General features: G+C 34.2%; 1 protein-coding gene across 1 annotated transcript in view; it reads right to left on the reverse strand.

Moving 5' to 3' along the window:
* Window positions 1-23,128, reverse strand: part of LOC138704372 (neuroligin-4, Y-linked-like) — a 1,066,533-nt gene that overhangs the window by 695,719 nt on the left and 347,686 nt on the right. The gene's annotated exons all lie outside the window — the stretch shown is intronic.

The raw sequence follows: 23,128 nt of genomic DNA on the forward strand, positions 1-23,128 counted from the left end.
TTATTCCATATTGTAATTGACAGTTTTAAATTTTTAATACAAGACTATAGGCTAAAATGGAGAAGTTTGAGGTTAGAGTCCTTCTAAAACACTACTGAAAACAACATAATAAAACTGCTGCAGCAGACAGAAGAATATGTGAAGTCGAGGATGAAGGTGTCATTAGTGAGCATGTAACACAACGATAGTGCCAGCGTTTCAATAATGGAGGAGAAGGCCAATGATATAACCATTTTTCTTCTACACATATAAGGAATCCATACCTGAAAATGTCTTAATTTTTTCGTAACATTCTGTATAACTGATTAAACATTTTTGTCATAGAATATCGAGTACCTACTTATTAAACACCATAATCATAACCTTCTGAAATATTACTGGAAACAACATTATAAAGTTGCTTCAACGGATAGAAAGATATGTGAAGTCGAGGATGAAGGTGTCGTTCGTTAGTGATCATGTAACACAACATCGTTTCAATAATGGAGAAGGCCAATGATGATATAATCATTTATCTTCTACATATATAAGAATTACATACATGAACGTATCTTAATTTTTTCGTTACACCCTGTATAACTGATTAAATATTTTTGTCATATAATATCGAGTACCTACTTATTAAACACCATAATCATAATCCTTCTAAAATATTACTGGAAACCGCATTATAAAGTTGCTTCAACGGATAGAAAGATATGTGAAGTCGAGGGTGAAGGTGTCGTTAGCGAGCATGTAATACAACGATAGTTCCAGCGTTTCAATAATGGAGGCCAATGATGATATAACCACTTTTTATTCTATACATATGAGGAATCCGTATCAGAAAGTTTGCTCACTTGTTTCGTTACACCCTGTATAATTTGTTACACATTTTTTGTCATAGAATATTGAGCACCTATTTACTAAACAACATAATAATAATCCTTCTAAAATACTACTGGACACAGCATTATAAAGTTGTTCCAGCGGATAGAAGGATATGTGAAGTCGAGGGTAAATGTGTCGTTAGTGAGCGTGGAACTCAACGATAGTTCTAGCGTTTCAATAATGGAGAAGGAAGCCAATGATGATATAACCATTTTCTCTTCTGTACATATGAGGAATCCATACCTAGAAGTTTCTTAATTTTTTCATTAGACCCTGTATAACTGATTCAACATGTTTGTCATAGAATACTGATTACCTATTTATTAAATAACATAATCATAATTCTTCTAAAATATTATTGGAAACAGCATTATAAAGTTGCTTCAACGCAATGGATAGATAGATGTGGAATCGGGGATGAAGGTGTCGTTAGCGAGCATGTAATACAACGATAGTTCTAGCGTTTCAATAATGGAGAAGGAGGTCAATGATGATAATATATAAAATCGTTTTTTCTTCTATACATATGAGGAATCCGTATCAGGAAGTTTGCTCTCTTACTTCGTTACACCCTGTATAATTTGTTAAACATTTTTGTCATAGAATATTAAGTACCTCATTTAATAAACAACATAATCATAATCCTTCTAAAATACAACTGGCAACTACAATATAAAGTTGCTTCAGCGAATAGAAGGATATGTGAAGTCGAGGGTGAGTGTGTCGTTAGTGACCGTGTAACACAACAATAGTTCCAGAGTTTCAATAATGGAGGACGCCATTGATGATATAACCACTTTTTCTTTCGTACGTATGAGAAATCCATAGTTACCTGAAAGTTTGCTCACTTTTTTCGTTACACCCTGTATAATTTGTTAAACATTTTTGTCATAGAATATTGAGTACTATTTATTGAACAACATAATCATAATCCTTCTAAGATACTACTGGAAACAACAAAGTTGCTGCAGCGGATGGAAGGATATATGAAGCCGAGGGTGAATGTGTCGTTAGTGACCGTGTAACACAACAATAGTTCCAGAGTTTCAATAATGTAGGAGGCCAATGATATAGCCATTTTTTCTTCTGTACATATGAGAAATTCATACCTGAAAGTTTGCTCACTTGTTTCGTTACACCCTGTATAATTTGTTAAACATTTTTGTCATAGAATATTGAGTACCTATTTATTAAACAACATAATCATAATCCCTGTAAAATACTATTGGAAACAACATTATAAAGTTGCTTCAGCGAATAGAAGTCGAGGGTGAAGGTGTCGTTAGTGAGCGTCTAACACAACGATAGTTCCAGCGTTTCAATAATGGAAAAGGAGGCCAATGATGGATAACCATTTATTCTTCTTGTATACATATGAGGAATCCACACCTGAACGTTTGTTCACTTGTTTCGTTACACCCTGTATAATTTGTTAAACATTTTTGTCATAGAATATTTAGTACCTATTTATTAAAAAACATAATCATAATCCTTCTAAAATACTGTTGGAAACAGCATTATAAAAGTGCTGCAGAGGATAGAAGAATATGTGAAGTCGAGGGTGAAGGTATCGTTAGTGAACGTGTAACACAACGATAGTTCTAGCATTTCAATAATGGAGAAGGGGACCAAAGATGGTATAACCAATTATTATTCTTCTATACTTATGATCAATCTATACTTGAAAATTTGCTCACTTTTTTTCGTTATACCCTGTATAATTGGTTACACATTAATGTCAGGGAATATTGAGTACCTATTTATTAAACAACAATCATAATCTTTCTAAAATACTACTGGAAATAGTATTATAAAACTGCTGCAGGGGATAGAAGAACATGTGAAGTCGAGGGTGAAGGTGTCGTTAGTGAGCGTGTAACACAACAATAGTTTCAGCGTTTCAATAGTGGAGGAGGAGGCCAATGATGATATGACAATTTTTTCTTCTATATATACGAGAAATCCATACCTGAAAATTTCCTCACTTGTTTTCGTTACACTCTGTATAACTGGTTAAACATTTTTGTCATAGAATATTCAGTACCTATTTATTAAATAACATAATAATTTCCATGATAACCGCTATCACTTTAAGACACCACTTGAATTATACAGGGTGTCCTAAAAATCTGGAACCATAGGTCAAATCTCTGAAATACTGTTTCCCATTCCTTACAGGCACACTTCTAAAGCCAGAGTGATTTTTTTAAGTAAAGAGGAATGATATTCAATCGATCTGTTTGTTGGCAGCCGCAATCACAGGGAAGTTGGCCTTGAATTTAATCGCTTGAACCCTGAGAGAGAGCCGATTACACAATAGTTACGTAAGGAAACATATTGCTTCCTCGACTGTTGACGTCCTCGTGGTCCACTGGGCAGTTTGTCTACCACGTCTCTCAAAATTTTTAACGAGATTCACCACTCAGCTTTGTGTAATCGGCGCTCGACTTATGGTACACCCTGTATAATTGCTACCTACCCATTTTCTTAAGATTTCCTTTAAAGTTATTTCACCAGTTCCTCCTTTTCTCGCAAGCATTTCTCAGAGTTGTTCAAATCAATGTTGTTTCGTGGAGCAACATATTCTTCATGCCAGATATTAATCTCCCGGGGATATATTCTAGTTGACGTGTAAAATAACTTGGTGAGTGGCAGTATACCGCCTCTACTGACACTGTCACTGACATATGCTGACATGTAATCCATATCAGCTTACTATTCGCTTGGGATTGCAATACAGTTTTTATAAATACCTTCCTTACATCACTGTCAGAGCGCTAACGCATTGCCATGGAGACGAGAACAGTTGAACGTCAGATTCCAAGCAAGTATTCCTCATACCTCCATGTTTAATAAATCCGCTTTTATAGACTTGGCGTGTGTGCATGCTATGTATACGAAAACATCTATGCATCTGTCTTACAGCACATGGTTGTCAATGCACATTTTTAATAAAATCTGCCATTAAATTTCCATACAATATTTCATTACTATCTACCTATCTACCTACCTATCTACCTACCTACCTACCTACCTACCTACCTACCTACCTACCTACCTACCTACCTACCTACCTACCTATCTATCTATCTACCTACCTACCTACCTACCTATCTATCTGTCTATCTAATTTGAACTGGTAATGGAAATTACGGGAAAACGGCTGAAAAGATTTTAATAAATGACCCCTCATTTTGAAGCTTGGAACCCAAAGCTTTTCAGAAAAGTAGTAGTTTTCAGTGAAATGTCAATTTTTCAACATATTTTCCTATTTTCCAAAATCCATCTGTCGTCACTAATTGCATTTCAGAATAAAACAAAACACACACTACAATATTACACGAAGGACATGATCTGCAACAATGCTGACATATTTAGAGCATCTGTTGTAAAGTTTGGTTAGTGATAGTAGTTTTGTTTAGTTTTGTGGCCTACTCAACATGTTTTTAGATAGTTATTTGTCTCAACTTTTGAGTCCACGAAACAAGTTTAATAAAATATAGTTAAAAGACACGAAAAGTGTGAAAGGGTAAAGTTTTTACACATTCATACGTAAAATTTAGTGGAGATTCGGAATATGTAAATTTCAATACAGGGTGTAATAAAAAATAAAGTTTACTGTCACACTCTGTATGTCTGAATAACTAACTTCTTTTTTAAATTGATGTCATATTGCATAGTTTATCTCTAACAGCTTTTGTATACACCTTACCTTTGTAAAATTGAAATTTAAGGAGTTATGAATAATATTCCATAATTTTTGAACACACTGTACAATCATTTACTACCCATAATGGCATTTGGGACACTGTATATTTATTTTCAACTGCAGTTAAAGAAAATAAACCCTAAACAGCGATATCATTGGCAAAACAAGAAACGACATAAAACTTGAGATGGAATGGCAACAATATTTTTAAATGGCGGCGACGCAAATTGAGAATAACCCATGCCCTTCTAGATATAGACTGAAAAACTCAGGAAATGCATTTAAAGTTGGGCAGAATGAATAGAAACAAAAGCTATCTAGACGCCTTTACTGTTCACGAAACGTTGTTATGGTTACTAAATGGAGGGTATGGAAACAGGGCAGACCTACAGCTGGCAAACATTTCAAGAAAAAGAACCATATGCTGCACGAGACGCAGATGGCTTGGCAATATCACATCAAGATTGAAATGACTTCAACCGGATTCATCGATCACGTTGCAGGTCCAGTGGCGTGCGAGCTAAACCTCCTAGAGTCAGTGGCGTGTGAAGTCAATATGCTTCAAATTACAGTATAGTATAGTTCACAGTATGGCATCACTATGCATTCCCCAGACATGCACCTTGCGTTCCTGGTTGTAACTTTCAACAACATTGCAAACGTGATTTTAAACCTAACAAACCGATAACTACAGTCTTTTTTATGAAACGATTAGAGGACATTCTTTATTCCAAGTACTGGGATAACGTTTATCTTAAACAACAGAGGCTATTCATAGACGATAAGATGATAATTGTAATTGTAATTCTTTATTTAACGTTCCTTTTGAACTACAAAGGCTATTCATAGACGATAAGATGATAATTGTAATTGTAATTCTTTATTTAACGTTCCTTTTAAACTACAGAGGCTATTCATAGACGATAAGATGATAATTGTAATTGTAATTCTTTATTTAACGTTCCTTTTAAACTACAGAGGCTATTCATAGACGATAAGATGATAATTGTAATTGTAATTCTTTATTTAACGTTCCTTTTGAACTACAGAGGCTATTCATAGACGATAAGATGATAATTGTAATTGTAATTCTTTATTTAACGTTCCTTTTAAACTACAGAGGCTATTCATAGACGATAAGATGATAATTGTAATTGTAATTGTAATTCTTTATTTAACGTTCCTTTTAAACTACAGAGGCTATTCATAGACGATAAGATGATAATTGTAATTGTAATTCTTTATTTAACGTTCCTTTTAAACTACAGAGGCTATTCATAGACGATAAGATGATAATTGTAATTGTAATTATTTATTTAACGTTCCTTTTAAACTACAGAGGCTATTCATAGACGATAAGATGATAATTGTAATTGTAATTCTTTATTTAACGTTCCTTTTAAACTACAGAGGCTATTCATAGACGATAAGATGATAATTGTAATTGTAATTCTTTATTTAACGTTCCTTTTGAACTACAGAGGCTATTCATAGACGATAAGATGATAATTGTAATTGTAATTCTTTATTTAACGTTCCTTTTAAACTACAGAGGCTATTCATAGACGATAAGATGATAATTGTAATTGTAATTGTAATTCTTTATTTAACGTTCCTTTTAAACTACAGAGGCTATTCATAGACGATAAGATGATAATTGTAATTGTAATTCTTTATTTAACGTTCCTTTTAAACTACAGAGGCTATTCATAGACGATAAGATGATAATTGTAATTGTAATTCTTTATTTAACGTTCCTTTTAAACTACAGAGGCTATTCATAGACGATAAGATGATAATTGTAATTGTAATTCTTTATTTAACGTTCCTTTTAAACTACAGAGGCTATTCATAGACGATAAGATGATAATTGTAATTCTTTATTTAACGTTCCTTTTGAACTACAGAGGCTATTCATAGACGATAAGATGATAATTGTAATTGTAATTCTTTATTTAACGTTCCTTTTGAACTACAGAGGCTATTCATAGACGATAAGATGATAATTGTAATTGTAATTCTTTATTTAACGTTCCTTTTGAACTACAGAGGCTATTCATAGACGATAAGATGATAATTGTAATTGTAATTCTTTATTTAACGTTCCTTTTAAACTACAGAGGCTATTCATAGACGATAAGATGATAATTGTAATTGTAATTCTTTATTTGACGTTCCTTTTAAACTACAGAGGCTGTTCATAGACGATAAGATGATAATTGTAATTGTAATTCTTTATTTAACGTTCCTTTTGAACTACAGAGGCTATTCATAGACGATAAGATGATAATTGTAATTGTAATTCTTTATTTGACGTTCCTTTTAAACTACAGAGGCTGTTCATAGACGATAAGATGATAATTGTAATTGTAATTGTAATTCTTTATTTAACGTTCCTTTTAAACTATAGAGGCTATTCATAGACGATAAGTTGATAATTTTAGATTTATTTATTTAATTAATTAATTAATTTATTTATTTATTTATTTATTTATTTATTTTTTGCGTGGCGGTGATGTTTATAGAAGAAATGTAACGTAAATCCGTTTTAAACTTAGTATATAAATGTTTTTAATACAATATCATAACAACTTTAAAGCTAGCAAACTGTTTAGATTACTTCAGATTAATTTTTGTAAATTTGTATTACGCTCCTTCCAACTTTGAAGATAATGAGAAATTCTGAAACGGCACACGTGCAAATGTACGCCATCGATGTAAGAGCGAGAAATACGGCAACAAGAGTAAAAGAAGAAGAAGACGAAGATGGAGAAAGTAAGAGATTACCTATGCCACGAAACGAGAGTAAGGGAAATTCAACGTTTCTGTGTTCCCACAACTGCAATGCAATAATTACAAGGAATAGCAGCTGTTACTTCTTCTTTCATTTGTATTCGGTTGCTTAGCAACGTTAATTAATATTCAAGTTGTCAGCTTTCTATCATTAGCACAGACGCATGGAGGTTTCCAACTGTGTACGACTAGAGATGAAGCAGTCTTCGACATGCATGGGAGTTCCGTGTGTTTGCTGTTTTCTGTTGGCAATACTGTCTCAGATTAAACCTAATGTAGCGTTATTCCGACATCTAGCCTCTAAGGAAAGCAGAATCCCGGTGGGAGAACATTTTCGTTTCATATAATCACAGAGCTTAACAAACTAAAATTCCACCATAATGGTAATGTTTGACGTCATCAAAGACAGGTGCGTGGTAGGGTGAGACCCCCTCTACTCTCTGGTACGCTATGTTAAGTTAATGAAGCATTATGGAAACTGCTTTTTCATGTAAATGCGATACCATCAGGGCCTGGAACATTATTGGCCCTGAGTTCACTCGCCTTTCGGTGCAGTATCACTGCAGAGAGAAAAAAAGAACAACAAATATCCCCCAAGGTCCTATTGCGGGTATGGAACAATAGGCATAATAAAATAAAAGGTGGATCCCCGAGTGGAAGCTGTTTTATGGTATCTTGAAGTATATCCTCCACCAAGAGTGCACCATTGTGGGTTGTGTGTTTATTTTATCATTATTACCCACTTTCAGGAAGCTTTGCAGAAGTTATGTGCGTAAAAGTGCGTGTTTGTATGTTCTAGTGTTACCATTTTAGTGTATCGAAAGACATACTTACTTAGGGCCGTATTCATAGACATTTTTAGCGCGGGCTTCCGGTGGATGATCAGCGTTTTTCGTATTCATAAACCAGTGTTAGCGATAGGATATGATTTGAATTCTGTACTAGTAACCAGTGGATAGCCGGGGCTAGCTTAGTACGCTCGTAGCGCGTGCTGCGAAATGTCTATGAATAGCACCCTTACTTACTGGCTTTTAAGGAACCCGGAGGTTCATTGCCGCCCTCACATAAGCCCGCCATTGGTCCCTATCCTGAGCAAGATTAATCCAGTCTCTATCATATCCCATCTCCCTCAAATCCATTTTAATATTATCCTCCCATCTACGTCTCAGCCTCCCCAAAGGTCTTTTTCCCTCCGGCCTCCCAACTAACACTCTATATGCATTTCTGGATTCGCCCATACGTGCTACATGCCCTGCCCATCTCAAACGCCTGGATTTATTGTTCCTAATTATGTCAGGTGAAGAATACAATGCGTGCAGTTCTGTGTTGTGTAACTTTCTCCATTCTCCTGTAACTTCATCCCTCTTAGCCCCAAATATTTTCCTAAGAACCTTATTCTCAAACACCCTTAATCTCTGTTCCTCTCTCAAAGTGAGAGTCCAAGTTTCACAACCATACACAACAACCGGTAATATAATTGTTTTATAAATTCTAACTTTCAGATTTTTCGACAGCAGACTGGATGACAAAAGCTTCTCAACCGAATAATAACAGGCATTTCCCATATTTATTCTGTGTTTAATTTCCTCCCGAGTATCATTTATATTTGTTACTGTTGCTCCCAGATATTTGAACTTCTCCAATTTTTATATTGTATCGAGAGACATAGCAAATAGCAATTATAATTGCAAGTAACTTCACACCTTCTTACAGGTTTGTAGTATTGTCGTTAGTTTTGTGTATGGAGAAATTTTCTCTTTTTTCTTATTGGGTTATTTTACGACGCTGTATCAACATCTAGGTTATTTAGCGTCTGAATGAAATGAAGGTGATAATGCCGGCGAAATGAGTCCGGGGTCCAGCACCGAAAGTTACCCAGCATTTGCTCGTATTGGGTTGAGGGAAAACCCCGGAAAAAACCTCAACCAGGTAACTTGCCCCAACCGGGATTCGAACCAGGGCCACCTGGTTTCGCGGCCAGACGCGCTGACCGTTACTCCACAGGTGTGGACAAATTTTCTCTTAAAAATTACAAAATGGCGATGCTTTCAGCAACAAGAAAAGTAATGTAATTGCATACTGAATTTAACATATACTTTTATTTCTGATATATAAATACAAACTGCGTGACGTATGTTTTTGTGTTGTGCTATGTTGTCTTCAAATGTGGTTTGCTTCATGCTGACCAAGTAAATAGAGAGCCATGCCACTAAATGAATGCTAATCTATGCTACAATCACACTCTAGTATATACAGTCACGAAGCTCAATACGTAGTAAATATGCGTCCACAAATAGTTGCTAACCACAAGGATCGCTACTATCGCCTCAATACAGATAATGCGAAATAGTTCCGGCACAGTCTATTATTCTTAGCACCCTCACAACTCAAGCTTCGTGACTGTATATACTAGACTGTTATAAAATGCTGAAAATTACAGAGGACAAGTAACTTAGATCAGGAAGAGGGACGAGTTCTGATACAAAGAAAGCAAAACAAGAGAAGAGAAGAGAAGAGAAGAGAAGAGAAGAGAAGAGAAGAGAAGAGAAGAGAAGAGAAGAGAAGAGAAGAGAAGAGAAGAGAAGAGAAGAGAAGAGGAGAGGAGAGGAGAGGAGAGGAGAGGAGAGGAGAGGAGAGGAGAGGAGAGGAGAGGAGAGGAGAGGAGAGGAGAGGAGAGGAGAGGAGAGGAGAGGAAGAGAAGAGAAGAGAAGAGAAGAGAAGAGAAGAGAAGAGAAGAGAAGAGAAGAGAAGAGAAGAGAAGAGAAGAGAAGAGAAGAGAAGAGAAGAGAAGAGAAGAGAAGAGAAAAGATAAAAAACTAACGGGAACTAGAAAAGGAGAAAAAGTGAAAGTTGAGGTTAGAAAGAAATACAGTAGAAAGTAGAAGACTGGAAAGAAAAAGGAGATTCGAAGAGTAGAAAAAAAGAAAAGTGAAAGGGAAAATAGAATTAAAGGAGAATATGAATAAAGAGATGGCTAGGAAAAATAGTGTAAGTGAAGTGGAGGAAAGAAAAGAACTGAATTCAACAGGCGAAGGAACAAAAAACGTGATGAAAACTGTGGAAAAAGAAGAAAGTGGAAAATAAGAGAATAACGAAAAGAGATAAAATATGTAATGGACAAAGCTGTAAGCACAAGAATTCATGATGGACAGCAGAAATAGGAACAAAAAGAAAAAATAATTAAGAATGTGTAAGGGAAAGGAACGAAGTCTTAAAATGGAGGACAGCCTAAATGTCTGTCTGCATGCAAATTATGTCAGCAAAATATCTGAAAAAAAAAAAGTTTTAATTAGAACTTTTAATGTGTGTGAAATAATGGAATACAAATTATGCTAATTGTAAAAGCCACAATCTTTTTTTGCTCTTCAGGTAAAGTCTGTATCGTATTTGGCATCCAGCCATCAGCTGAAATAGAAATTCAACTGTTTTATATTTCAGATAAAACCAACAAAGATAATGTAACACGCGAAATTAAATAAATTACATTTTTACATGCCGAGTTGCTACATAATCTTCTTTAATGCTTTGTAAACATAACGGAAACATCAATTAGCGCCATTACGTGTCTCTAAATTTAATTAAATTTAATTGTTACGTGAACAAAATGAAGTCTCTTTGAAGGTAAATTCACCGCGTGAAATGGGAAATCTGTTTCCAGTAATAGCATAAACAAGATGGAGGAATTAAACGCGTTAACAATTGAAGTACGCAAACGTTTCGATTTCGTTCCAGTGCAACATTTCACTTGGTGCGGTTTTGTCTCGCGTTTCATTATTCCAAAGCGTCGAAAGAGATAGACTTGCTTAGGTTTTCATGATGCGGTATGAAACTCAAGTTTTATAACATCTTAACTCCATTATAAACTTTACCATGTTGGATTTCGTGCTTGTCGTTATGCAGTGTTATAAAACAGTTGAAACGCGCAGTGACACGGCTTGTTTGATCTTAATTTATAAAATGAAACTTCCCTCTGAGTAATTAGTTACTATTAAGTGTTTTAAAAAATAAACCGCTCGGCATAACGAAGCTTTTGGTGGAAAAAGTGACTATCTCACATGTTTCGAAAATAGTTCACAGAATGAAAATCATGATAATAGTAGTAGTAGTAGTAGTAGTAGTAGTAGTAGTAGTAGTAGTAGTAGTAGTAGTAGTAGTAGTAGTAGTAGTAGTAGTAGTAGTAGTAATAATAATAATAATAATAATAATAATAATAATAATAATAATAATAATAATAATAATAATAAATAATTCTGTTATTTAAGAAAGGAGATAAAAAATATCCGAAATGATGGAAGGATATACATAGTGAACATAATTTTTTTAATTGGCTATTTTACGACGTTTCATCAACTGCTTTGGTTACCTAGCGTCTGAATAAAGTGAAGGTGATAATACCAGCGAAATGAGTCCAGGGTCCAGCGCCGAAAGTTACCCAGCATTTGCTCTTAGTGGCTTGAGGGAAAGCTCGAAAAAAACCTCGTGTAGGTAACTTGACCCGACCAGGATTTAAACCCTGGTTCGCTCGTTTCACGGTCAGACATACTAAACTTTACTTCACTTAAACTTAATGCACGCTACGAAATGTATAACTAAGATTTTAATAACAATAATAATAATACTATTAATAATAAAAATAACAATAATAATAATAATACTAATAATAATACTATTAATAATAATAATAATAATAATAATAATACTAATAATAATACTATTAATAATAATAATAATAATAATAATAATAATAATAATAATAATAATATAATATTATAACAAATATAATAATAATAATAATAATAATAATAATAATAATAAATATATTATAAAAATATAATAACAAATAATAATAATAATAATATAATATTATAACAAATATAATAATAATAATAATAATAATAATAATATAATATTATAACAAATATAATAATAATAATAATAATAATAATAATAATAATAATAATTTATTCATTCATTCATAGTGTTCTGTCCAAGAGCAGGTCTTTCATTGCAAACCCAGCATAATACATTTATTTATTTATTTACATATTTAAGTAATTATTTATTTATTTATATTTATTGGTCAATAAAAGTCCAGCACAGAAATAATAACAATAATAATAATCATAATAATAATAATATTAATAATAATAAAATAATATAAATAATAATAAAATAATAATAAAATAATAATAATACAAAAATTTGGATCTGTTTATAAAATATTGTCTCAAGAACAAAATGGTTTTCAAAAACTGACCGTGGATTGATGCAAGACTCACTCCAAAAATTATTATTAATAAAGAAAAGCAGAGAATACAACCGAGAAATGCAGCAGAGCTATACTATTTGCTATTTCCAGAGCTTGAGAAAGCCTTTGATAACCTAAACATGCAAAAACTGTTTGAAATTCTGGAATGAAGAAATTTTCAGATACATTGTTACAAGCTATAATAAAATGTTTAGATATAATAGAAAACAGTATAAAAATCAATCCTTAACTCTAACAGCAAAAGAATCAGGGTAGACAGTACAGCCCCATGTTTTATGGGTTAATACGTCTCTAGGGATGGGATATTGAATGTAAGGTGTAAGAATGGAGAGATATCCTCACGTTTAGTAGTCTGTTGCTATAGTAACCATTGTGTTCTATAGTTTGCTTCCCGTTGGACATACAACCGCTCCCATTTGCGTTGTCTCGACATTGTGAATTTTCTTTCTTCACCCAAATTCACTCGCGAATTTTTTCAATGTTTCTTGTCGACTAACTGTAGCTCAATTAAGATTTTATCCTGGATCGTTACGAATCGTTTGACACCACTGCGAATATTCTATCGCTTCGTATTTCCGTTTTACACAGCCTCAGCTGTCTAAACTAAATTTTCAAAATATGCTCCACTATTGGCTAGACAGCAATACAGCCTATTTCGGTACTCCTGTACGTAGCGTTGCCATAGTATCAAAACCATACATAAATAACGTAAATCCAAACTTCAGTTTTTATTATTTTCTATCCTGTTTTAATTTTTCTTAATATTACCATAGTCTAGTATATACAGTCACGAAGCTTAACAGTTACTAAATATGCAAACGTAAACAGTTGAAATATGATCCATAGATAGTTGCTCACCACCAGGATCGCTACTATCGCCTCACCACAGACTCTTTCCCTAGCAGACGATAAAATGTATTGTACTTTCGATATCGTGTTCTTTTGAAAAAATTAACACTTTCCTTCCACTATTGAAATATGAAATACATAAGGTTTATATATTATTTTCATAAAATATATATTATATTCTATAAACTCACCTTCCTGTATCTTTCGGAAGGATAACTCTAACCTATTTTTCTTACAATTTATAGTACTACAAACGTCTCCTTGTCCCATACTATTATTCAAATTATTGTATTTTAGCCATTTACAGTTATTACAACCGATAACGAACATTTCACAGTTTACAAAGCTTTTCACAACAATGCGAAATACGGCACAGTCAATGCCTTTTCGCTCTAGACCAGGCCGTAATGTTTGTTCGGGTTTTCTATTTCAGTGTATGGGGCTCAGTGAAATATTATATTATAACTTTATTGCGTATCATTGCTAAGCTTTATTTAGTGTAATGTGTCCATAAGTTCCGTTTACTTCTTGTTGCATAATATGTTGCAGAAATAATTACAAAACTGTGTTATTTTAATGTGAAGAGAATTTTACATGTTAACATGATCTGTTCGCGTCAACATTTTAAGTTTTGAATGGAAGCTATTTTGAGGTTTAGTAAAAAAGAATTTATATTGTGATTTTAATTTAGCACATCTACCTTCCTTAATTTTAGACAAAACATTTACCATCACCCCAAGCTTCGTGACTATATAGTTGACTGTGATATTAGTTTGTGTTACTGCCTAAAATAACTTGTAATCAACAATAGTCTTTGTAGTTTTATTTCCTTCAGGTCCAAACAACAACAAAAATCCAGGTTGCTAGGCGACAGTAGAAAACAAAAGATGTCAGAACAAATGAACGAGATGTATAAACAATTGAATACTCTTTCATAATTAAATATCAAAATATAGGAGTGTCATTTGACATTTTAAAAGGGGATTTGAGGCTGAGAAAGTGATACATAAAATGCAATTAACGCATATTATCTATTTTTTTAGTTGGTTATTCAACGACGCTGTACCAACTACGAGGTTATTTAGCATCGATGAGATTGGTGATAGCGAGATGGTATTTGGCGAAATGAGGCCGAGGATTCGCCATAGATTGGGGAAAACTTCGGAAAAAACCCAACCAGGTAATCAGCCCAAGCGGGAATCGAACCTGCGCCCGATCGGCAGGCAAGCACCTTAACCGACTGAGCCACGCTGGTGGCCTTATTATCTATTTATTGTTACCATAACGGATGAATACTGTAGGACCAAAAATTAATCTTTACGTAGATTCGTCTAACAGTGCATGATATATTGTAGAATCCCGGCCACCAAATCACTCAATTGAGTGTGCTCCTTGTATAATGACAGTTGACTTAATATATCAACATATATGTCGAACATGGAGTAAAGGGAAAAACACTAGAAGAGAGGGATTCGATCCGGTGCTGTGGACTGAATTTCCGCGTAGCTCAGTGGTTAGAGCGCTTGGTACGTAGAACCAAGGATCTGGGTTAGATCCCCGGCGCCGTAGCGAATTTTCCTCCTCTAATAACCATTGTTACTATAACATTAATTCTGTAGGACTAAAAATTAATCTTTACGTAGATTTTTCGCCTAACAGTGCATAATATACTGTGGAATCCCGGCCACCAAATCACTCAATTGAGTGCGTTTCTTATACAACGGTAGTTTATGTCAACATATATGTCGAACATGGAGTAACGCCACAAAGGGGAAACACTAGAGGAGAGAGATTCGATCCGGTGCTGTGGATTGAACTTCGGCGTAGCTCAATGGTTAGAGCGCTTGGTACGTAGAACCAAGAATCTGGGTTCGATCCCCGGTGCCGAAGCGAATTTTTCTCTTCTAATAACCATTGTTACTATAACAGATTAATTCTGTAGGACCAAAAATTAATCTTTACGTAGATTCTTCGCCTAACAGTGCGTAATATACTGTGGAATCTCGGCCACCAAATCACTCAATTGAGTGCGCTCCTTGTACAAATGCAGTTGACTTAATATATCAGCATATACTGGGTGTTCATTTCAAAGTGTGTCATGACGTCACTGTTGTGAGTCAGCGATTTGAAGCGAGTTTCAGCTTTTATGTCAGAGAAGTTGCCTTTTAATCAAGGCGTTCAATCTGAACTTGAGAACTTGTACGGTATAACTTGAATGTCGTAGCAACAGATGGCGGTCTGTAAAGTCTGTGTGCTGCCATAACCTCTTTCGAACTGTGTTTTGCGCGGGCAAGTCGTACGCAGGGTATTTGTTATCATCGATTGCGTACGGCAGCATTCCACAACACAAATCAAAATGCTCCGTGTCCATGTTGACCGTCCAAGTTAACAAATACGTAAGTAATCGTCTTAACCCTCTCCCCATATCCCGACAGTAAGAAAAAAAAACTCACTTCAGTACGTGTTTCCAAACAGTTCACATTCTTGCCACTACTGGCGTTACCGTACGTATCGGTAAGTAATCTTCAGAATGAACGCCGTGCTTGCTAGGCAACTTCTCTCGCATTTAGGTAATACGTCTCTGCGGAAGTGTAGGAAGATTGAATTCTCTAGGCTCATCGGCTAGCCACATGACGACATACAGCGAGCCATGACACATTTTGGACTGAACACCCAGTATGTCGAACATGGAGTAAAGGAAAAAACACCAGAGGAGAGAGATTCGATCCGGTGCTGTGAATTGAACTTCGGCGTAGCTCAGTGGTTAGACCGCTTGGTACGTAGAACGAAGGATCTGGGTTCGATCCCCGGCGCCGGAGCGAATTTTCTTCCTGTAATAACCATTGTTACTATAACAGATGAATTCCGTAGGAGTCCACACCTGTGGAGTAACGGTCAGCGCGTCTGGCCGCGAAACCAGGTGGCCCGGGTTCGATTCCCGGTTGGGGCCAGTTACCTGGTTGAGGTTTTTTCCGGGGTTTTCCCTCAACCCAATATGAGCAAATACTGGGTAATTTTCGGTGTTGGACCTCGGACTCATTTCATCGGCATTATCACCTTCATCTCATTCAGACGCTAAATAACCTAAGATGTTGACAAAGCGTCGTAAAATAACCTACTAAAATTCCTTAGGACCAAAAATTAATCTTTACGTGCATATTATTTAAATTGGTGTGTTTTTGTATAAATTAAACTTAATTGAATTATTTGGTTTGTAAATTTTGAAATGAAAGCCCTGTATATTAAAATTGTAAAAATTATTAATTGCTCTAGTTTTCACTTACAAACGATTTACAGTGGTGTCATCAAGTGTTACTCACGTATGAATACAATTCGTTCCCTCAGGTGCATTGCTATCGTATATTACATGCGGCCAAGTTATTACATCTGCCGGTACAGTACAAATTAGCCATTACCGCTGTAGAGGGGCGACCGGGATGCATACTAACAAGGCGTGCGGCCGATAAATAGCACACAGTTCTCGATCCGGGTTAAATATCGTTCAGTCTGCCCGGAATTATAAACAGATTCACATATTAGGTACAAATAAGTGTCGATAACGTATTTCACAGTCTCTGAAACAGACAATGTCCACACTCCACGTAATGAGAGGGCAAAACGTTTGATTTTAGAGGGACTCAGAGGCTGAAGTTAACACTGTGTGAAACATGAACATGGGTTCGAATCTCTATTACACTAATGGAATTTTTCCGCTGTGAATGTAATATCTTGTGAAGTGTCCATGTCTTCTTGGAGTAACATCATGGCGAAAAGCAAATCTAGGAAATGAAAAGGAAGTGTGAAAAAGAAACAGAATGAAGAAGAAAAATCAAAAATACAAAAGAATACAAAGGCGAAAGAAATATAAATGATTTAAAGAAGTGGAATAAATATGATGAGAGAAGAAAATGAATACAAATGAAAGAGAATAGAATAATAAAGAGGGGTGATGGTAAATAAGAAAAAAGGAACCAGCGGAAGAAATGAGGAAATGTCGATACAGAATAGAAAGAATAATCAGGAAAAAAACAGAACGAAGAGGAGTAGAGGAAAAAGATAAATACGAAAAGAAGAGAAAGGAGGGAATATTAATGAAAATGAAGAGAAACTGACAAAAACAGAATAGAGGAAGATTGTAAAGCAGAAAGAAATGAAAGCGAAGGGGGAGTAAGAATGTAACATACAGTACGTAGAGTCAGATGTAGAGGAGGGAAAGAGATGAGCTAAATGCACGAAAAAGCGAAGGAAGAAAAATTCTAAGAGCAATTAGAAAAAACAGAGTCGGACAGGCGAAAAGAGAATTGAGGATTAGAATGGGGAGGAACAGGAGATGAGAAGATAGGGAATTTAAGGAAATCGCAATTATTGCGTGACAGGTCTGTATTCGAATTGAAGGAATGAAATACAACGAGTACCTTGTTTAACACTGCGGTATGTTTTATTTGAAATTCATGAAGATAAATAATCAAATGTCCAATGTTTTCCTAAGTATTGTGAGACAAAATAGATAAATAAATAAATAAATAAAGAAGCAAGGAAGTACGAGAGAAGGAAAGGAGAAAGGAAGAAAAAAGAAAGGAAGAAAGAAAGAAGAGAAAAAAAGAAAAGAAAGGAAGAAAGCAAGAAAGAAAGAAGCAAAGAAGAAAGGAAGAAAGAAAGAAAGAACAAAAGGAAGAAAGAAAGAAAGAACGCAAGGAAGAAAGAAAGAAAGAACGCAAGGAAGAAAGAAAGAAAGGAAGAAAGAAAGAAAGGAAGGAAGAAAGAAAGCAAGGAAGAAAGAAAGAACGCAAGGAAGAAAGAAAGAACGCAAGGAAGAAAGAAAGAAAGGAAGAAAGAAAGAAAGAAAGGAAGGAAGAAAGAAAGAAAGGAAGAAAGAAAGAAAGAACGCAAGGAAGAAAGAAAGAAAGGAAGAAAGAAAGAAAGAAAGAACGCAAGGAAGAAAGAAAGAAAGAACGCAAGGAAGAAAGAAAGAAAGGAAGAAAGGAAGGAAGAAAGAAAGAAAGCAAGGAAGAAAGAAAGAACGCAAGGAAGAAAGAAAGAAAGAACGCAAGGAAGAAAGAAAGAAAGGAAGAAAGAAAGAAAGAAAGAAAGAAAGGAAGGAAGGAAGGAAGAAAGAAAGCAAGGAAGAAAGAAAGCAAGGAAGAAAGAAAGAAAGAAAGAAGAGAAGAAAAAAAGGAAAAAAGCAAGAAAGAAAGAAGCAAAGAAGAAAGGAAGAAAGAAAGCAAGGAAGAAAGAAAGAAAGGAAGGAAGGAAGAAAGCAAGGAAGAAAGAAAGAAAGCAAGGAAGAAAGAAAGAAAGCAAGGAAGAAAGAAAGAAAGAAAGAAGAGAAGAAAAAAAGGAAAAAAGCAAGAAAGAAAGAAGCAAAGAAGAAAGGAAGAAAGAAAGAAAGCAAGGAAGAAAGAAAGAAAGGAAAAAGAAAACAAGCAAGGAAGAAAAAAAGAAGCAAGAAAGAAAGAAGGAAAGAAAGTAAGGAAGAAAGAAAGAAAGAAAGAAAGAAGCAAAGAAGAAAAAAGGAAGAATTAAATAAAAAAGAAGGAAGCAAGGAAGAACGAGGGAAGGAAAGAAAGAAAGAAAGAAAGAAAGAGGCGAGGAAGAAAGAAGCGTGGAAGAAAGTAAAAAAGAAAGGAAGAAAAAAGAAAGGAAGAAAAAAGAAAGGAAGGAAGAAGGAAAAAAGAAAGGATGGAAGAAAGAGAAGCAGGGAAGGAAGAAAGATAAGAAGAAAAAATAAAATAAAAGAGGGGAAGAAAAAAGAAGCAAGGAAGAAAAAGAAAGAAGGAAAGAAGCAAGGAAGAAAGGAAAAAAAGGAAGAAAAAGAAAGGAAGCAAGGAAGGAAAGAAAAAAGAAATAATTGATTAAATGGCGATCTTACTCGTGTTAATTAAGCATGTGCGGCTTACATAATTAACACGAGTAAGATCGCCATTTAATCATTTAGGGCCGTATTCATAGACATTTTTAGCGCGGGCTTCCGGTGGATGATCAGAGTTTTTCGTATTCATAAACCAGTGTTAGCGATAGGATATGATTTGAATTCTGTACTAGTAACCAGTGGATAGCCGGGGCTAGCTTAGTACGCTCGTAGCGCGTGCTGCGAAATGTCTATGAATAGCACCCTTGTATTATTTATATTCAAGTAGTGTACGAAAGATTCAACATGGAAAAAGGAAAGGAGGAAAGAAAGAGAAGCAGGGGAGGAAGAAAGAAAGATAAAAAGGAAAAAATAAAATAAAAGAAGGGAAGAGGCAATGAAGAAAAAAGAGATGAAGAAAGAAGAAAGGAAAAATAAAGAAAAAAAAGGAAGAAAGAGAAGCAAGGAAGGAAGAAACAAAGATAAAAGTGAAAAATTAAAAGAAATAAGGAAAGAAATAAGAAAGGAAGAAGCAAGGAAGGACGAAAGAATGAATATGAATGCTGTGGAGAAGTGATTATAATGTACGCTCGTCGTTAAAAATGTGTTTCTTGTAGAGACGAAATATCTATGTGAGCTCCAAGCCTGATCCCTACTTATCTCACTTCGATTTTGGGCATTCCATTTTTAAGGAATATAGAAATCTGAAGAGAAAACTCTAACAGCTACCACATGAGGGGGACGAAGCACCAGAGTACAGCTACGGGTCAGTATCCTCCAACATGTCAGAAGTCTGGGCATTCAGTCTATTCCGAATCTCAGCGCTGAGCAATCTGATGGCAACACGGTGTTCCGAATTTCAACGATGACGTCACTGATGATGCTCCACCGGTTCCATCAGCTTGCAGAGATGGTGGCAGTCTCCATCAGCCGCCATCAGTGAATCTGATTGGTACTTGTATAGGGCGAGAATTAGCAGACGAATGACGTCGTGCATTGTTGTGTCATGGCGGTGTGTTCTGCTACCGGTTCAGGAAATAAGTTGTTTATGCTCTGGTTTCTTTGAACGAGATGGCAGTGCGGAAATTTCGCAAAATCTTGCTAGCGTAGCACAATAAGTTGCACATCCGCCATGATGGCCGTCGAACCTTCCACCAGTTTTGTCCCTATTCCGCTGCAGGGTGGTTTGTGTTAGGGCATGTTTGCCATTCTCATTTTGAATATAATGAATGATTCAGTTCCTGATCCCTATATCAGTCAAGCTGGATACCGGGCTAGCCACGAAACCGAGTCCAGACCCGTCAACCAATCCCGAAATTTGGAGATGTATAGGAATCAAATATAATTTCCTTGCTGTGTATTGAAAACCAAGATTATAGTTCATTGTACGAGCCACATCAGGTAGACTCCATGTTCGTCTTACACTTTCGTTTCCATGGTGACACTAGCGACGTGAGTATGAACTTTTGATGTCAAAATGTTAGACCTATAAGTAGATAAGTAAGTAAATTAATTAATTAATAAGTAAGTAAATAACTTATTTAATGAGTAAATAAATAAATGAGTGAATAAATAAGTAAATAAATAATAAATAAGTAAACGAGGAATTAAATAAGAAAATGAGGAAAGAAGTAAATAAATAAGTAAAAAAATAAACAAATAAGTAAATAAATAAGCAAGTACGTAAATAATCAAATAAGTAAACAAATAAGTAAATAAATAAACAAATAAGTAAAAAAATAATCAAATAAATAAATATACAATAAATGAGTAAGTAAATAAGTAAGTAATAAAATAATAATGAGTAAATAAGGAAATAATTAAGTAAATAACGAAAGAAGCAAATAAATAAATAAAGTAAATAAATAAGCAAGTAAGTAAATAATCAAATAAGTAAATAATCAAATAAGTAAATAATCAAATAAGTAAATAAATAATCAAATAAGTAAATGTGTAATAAATGAGTAAATAAATAAGTAAGTAAATAAGTAAATAAATAATAAATTAGTAAATAAGGATATAATTAAGTAAATAAGAAAAGAAGTAAATAAATAAGGAAATAAATAACGAAATAAGTAAATAAATAAATAAAGTAAATAAATAAGCAAGTAAGTAAATAATAAAATAAGTAAATAAATAAGCAAATAAGAAATTAATAATCAAATAAGTAAATGTGTAATAAATGAGTAAGTAAATAAGTAAATAAATAATAAATTAGTAAATAAGGATATAATTAAGTAAATAAGGAAAGAAGTAAATAAATAAGGAAATAAATAAGAAAGTAAATAAATAACAAATTAGTAAATAAGGATATAATTAAGTAAATAAGGAAAGAAGTAAATAAATAAGGAAATAAATAAGTAAATAAATAATAAATTAGTAAATACGGATATAATTAAGTAAATAAGGAAACAAGTAAATAACTAAGGAAATAAATAAATAAAGTAAATAAATAAGCAAGTAAGTAAATAATCATATGTCTTGTACATGGAACATAACGGTTTCAGTTAATATAAGTACAGAAATGTGAAAGAGGAAATTGAAAAATAGCCTAATTCATTACTTAATCGAATAGTTCAACATTATATCAGTTTCATTCTATCCTTTCTTATCATTTTTCTACAAACATTTCATTCAATCCCACGACCCATATAAGGACAAACCAAAAGGGATCAAGATTTGGCATGTCGTAACAAAGAACGTTTAATGGTTTTCTAACGTCACGATAGGGATCAAATCCCACAACTACCCGTTTTCATAGCGTCTGAACACGCCGTAATGGAACAGCCCAACAAAGCAAGGCGCTGCCATGGATACCGCGTTGCCCAGGGACACGTGAATACAACCCGACTCATAGTTTTTATGACAAATATCGAACCTCTGCAGAACAATGCCCTGCAGAGTTTCAGGGGCGAAATTAAATTCTGTGTGGGTTGCTGTTGCTAAAATATAAGCTGATTACATAAATAAAGCCTATTCGAAAAATGTTCCTCAAACAGTGGATCGCGAAAAATGTAAACAACAGCCCGGAGAAAATTAACTTTGTGTTAGTTCATTGTGACAATAACTTTTAGCTTCAATTCTAAAAGAAATGTTAAAATTTACTTTTAATTTCTTTTGATTCTAATGAATATCTTATTGGGATTTTATACTTGGTACATTTTAATTAAGTCTGTGAAATGCAAAGTTTAGACGTAAAAGTCATAGACTATTGCAAGTATTATTATTATTATTATTATTGTTATTATTATTATTATTATTATTATTATTATTATTATTATTATTATTATTATTAATTGCTTTAATTCACAGTTTTCTGCGCAAATGCAGGTCCTTCGCTGCACGCCCAGCATGGACGAACATAAATGCAAACAAGACGAAGACCATGTTTATCGGAAACAAAATAAAGAAGGTAAACTTACGAATTCTAAATGAGGCAGTAGAGCAAGTGGACAGCTTCAAATACTTGGGGTGTACTATAAGCAGTAACATGAGCTGCTGCCAGGAAGTCAAAAGGAGGATAGCAATGGCAAAGGAAGCTTTTAATAGGAAAAGGGGCATCTTCTGCGGACCTCTGGAAAAAGAACTGAGGACGGGACTAGTGAAGTGTTTTATGAGGAGTGTCACATAAGAAGTAGAAACATGAATATAGTGAAGCAAATAAAAAAAATAAATGTATTTATTTAAATAGTTATTCACTTATTTATTTACTTACTTGATTATTTATTTATTTACTTATTTGCTTATTTGTTTACTTACTTGATTATTTATTTAGTTACTTATTTCCTTA

This window comes from Periplaneta americana, chromosome 8, assembly GCF_040183065.1.
Source record: "Periplaneta americana isolate PAMFEO1 chromosome 8, P.americana_PAMFEO1_priV1, whole genome shotgun sequence".
Taxonomy (NCBI): domain Eukaryota; kingdom Metazoa; phylum Arthropoda; class Insecta; order Blattodea; family Blattidae; genus Periplaneta; species Periplaneta americana.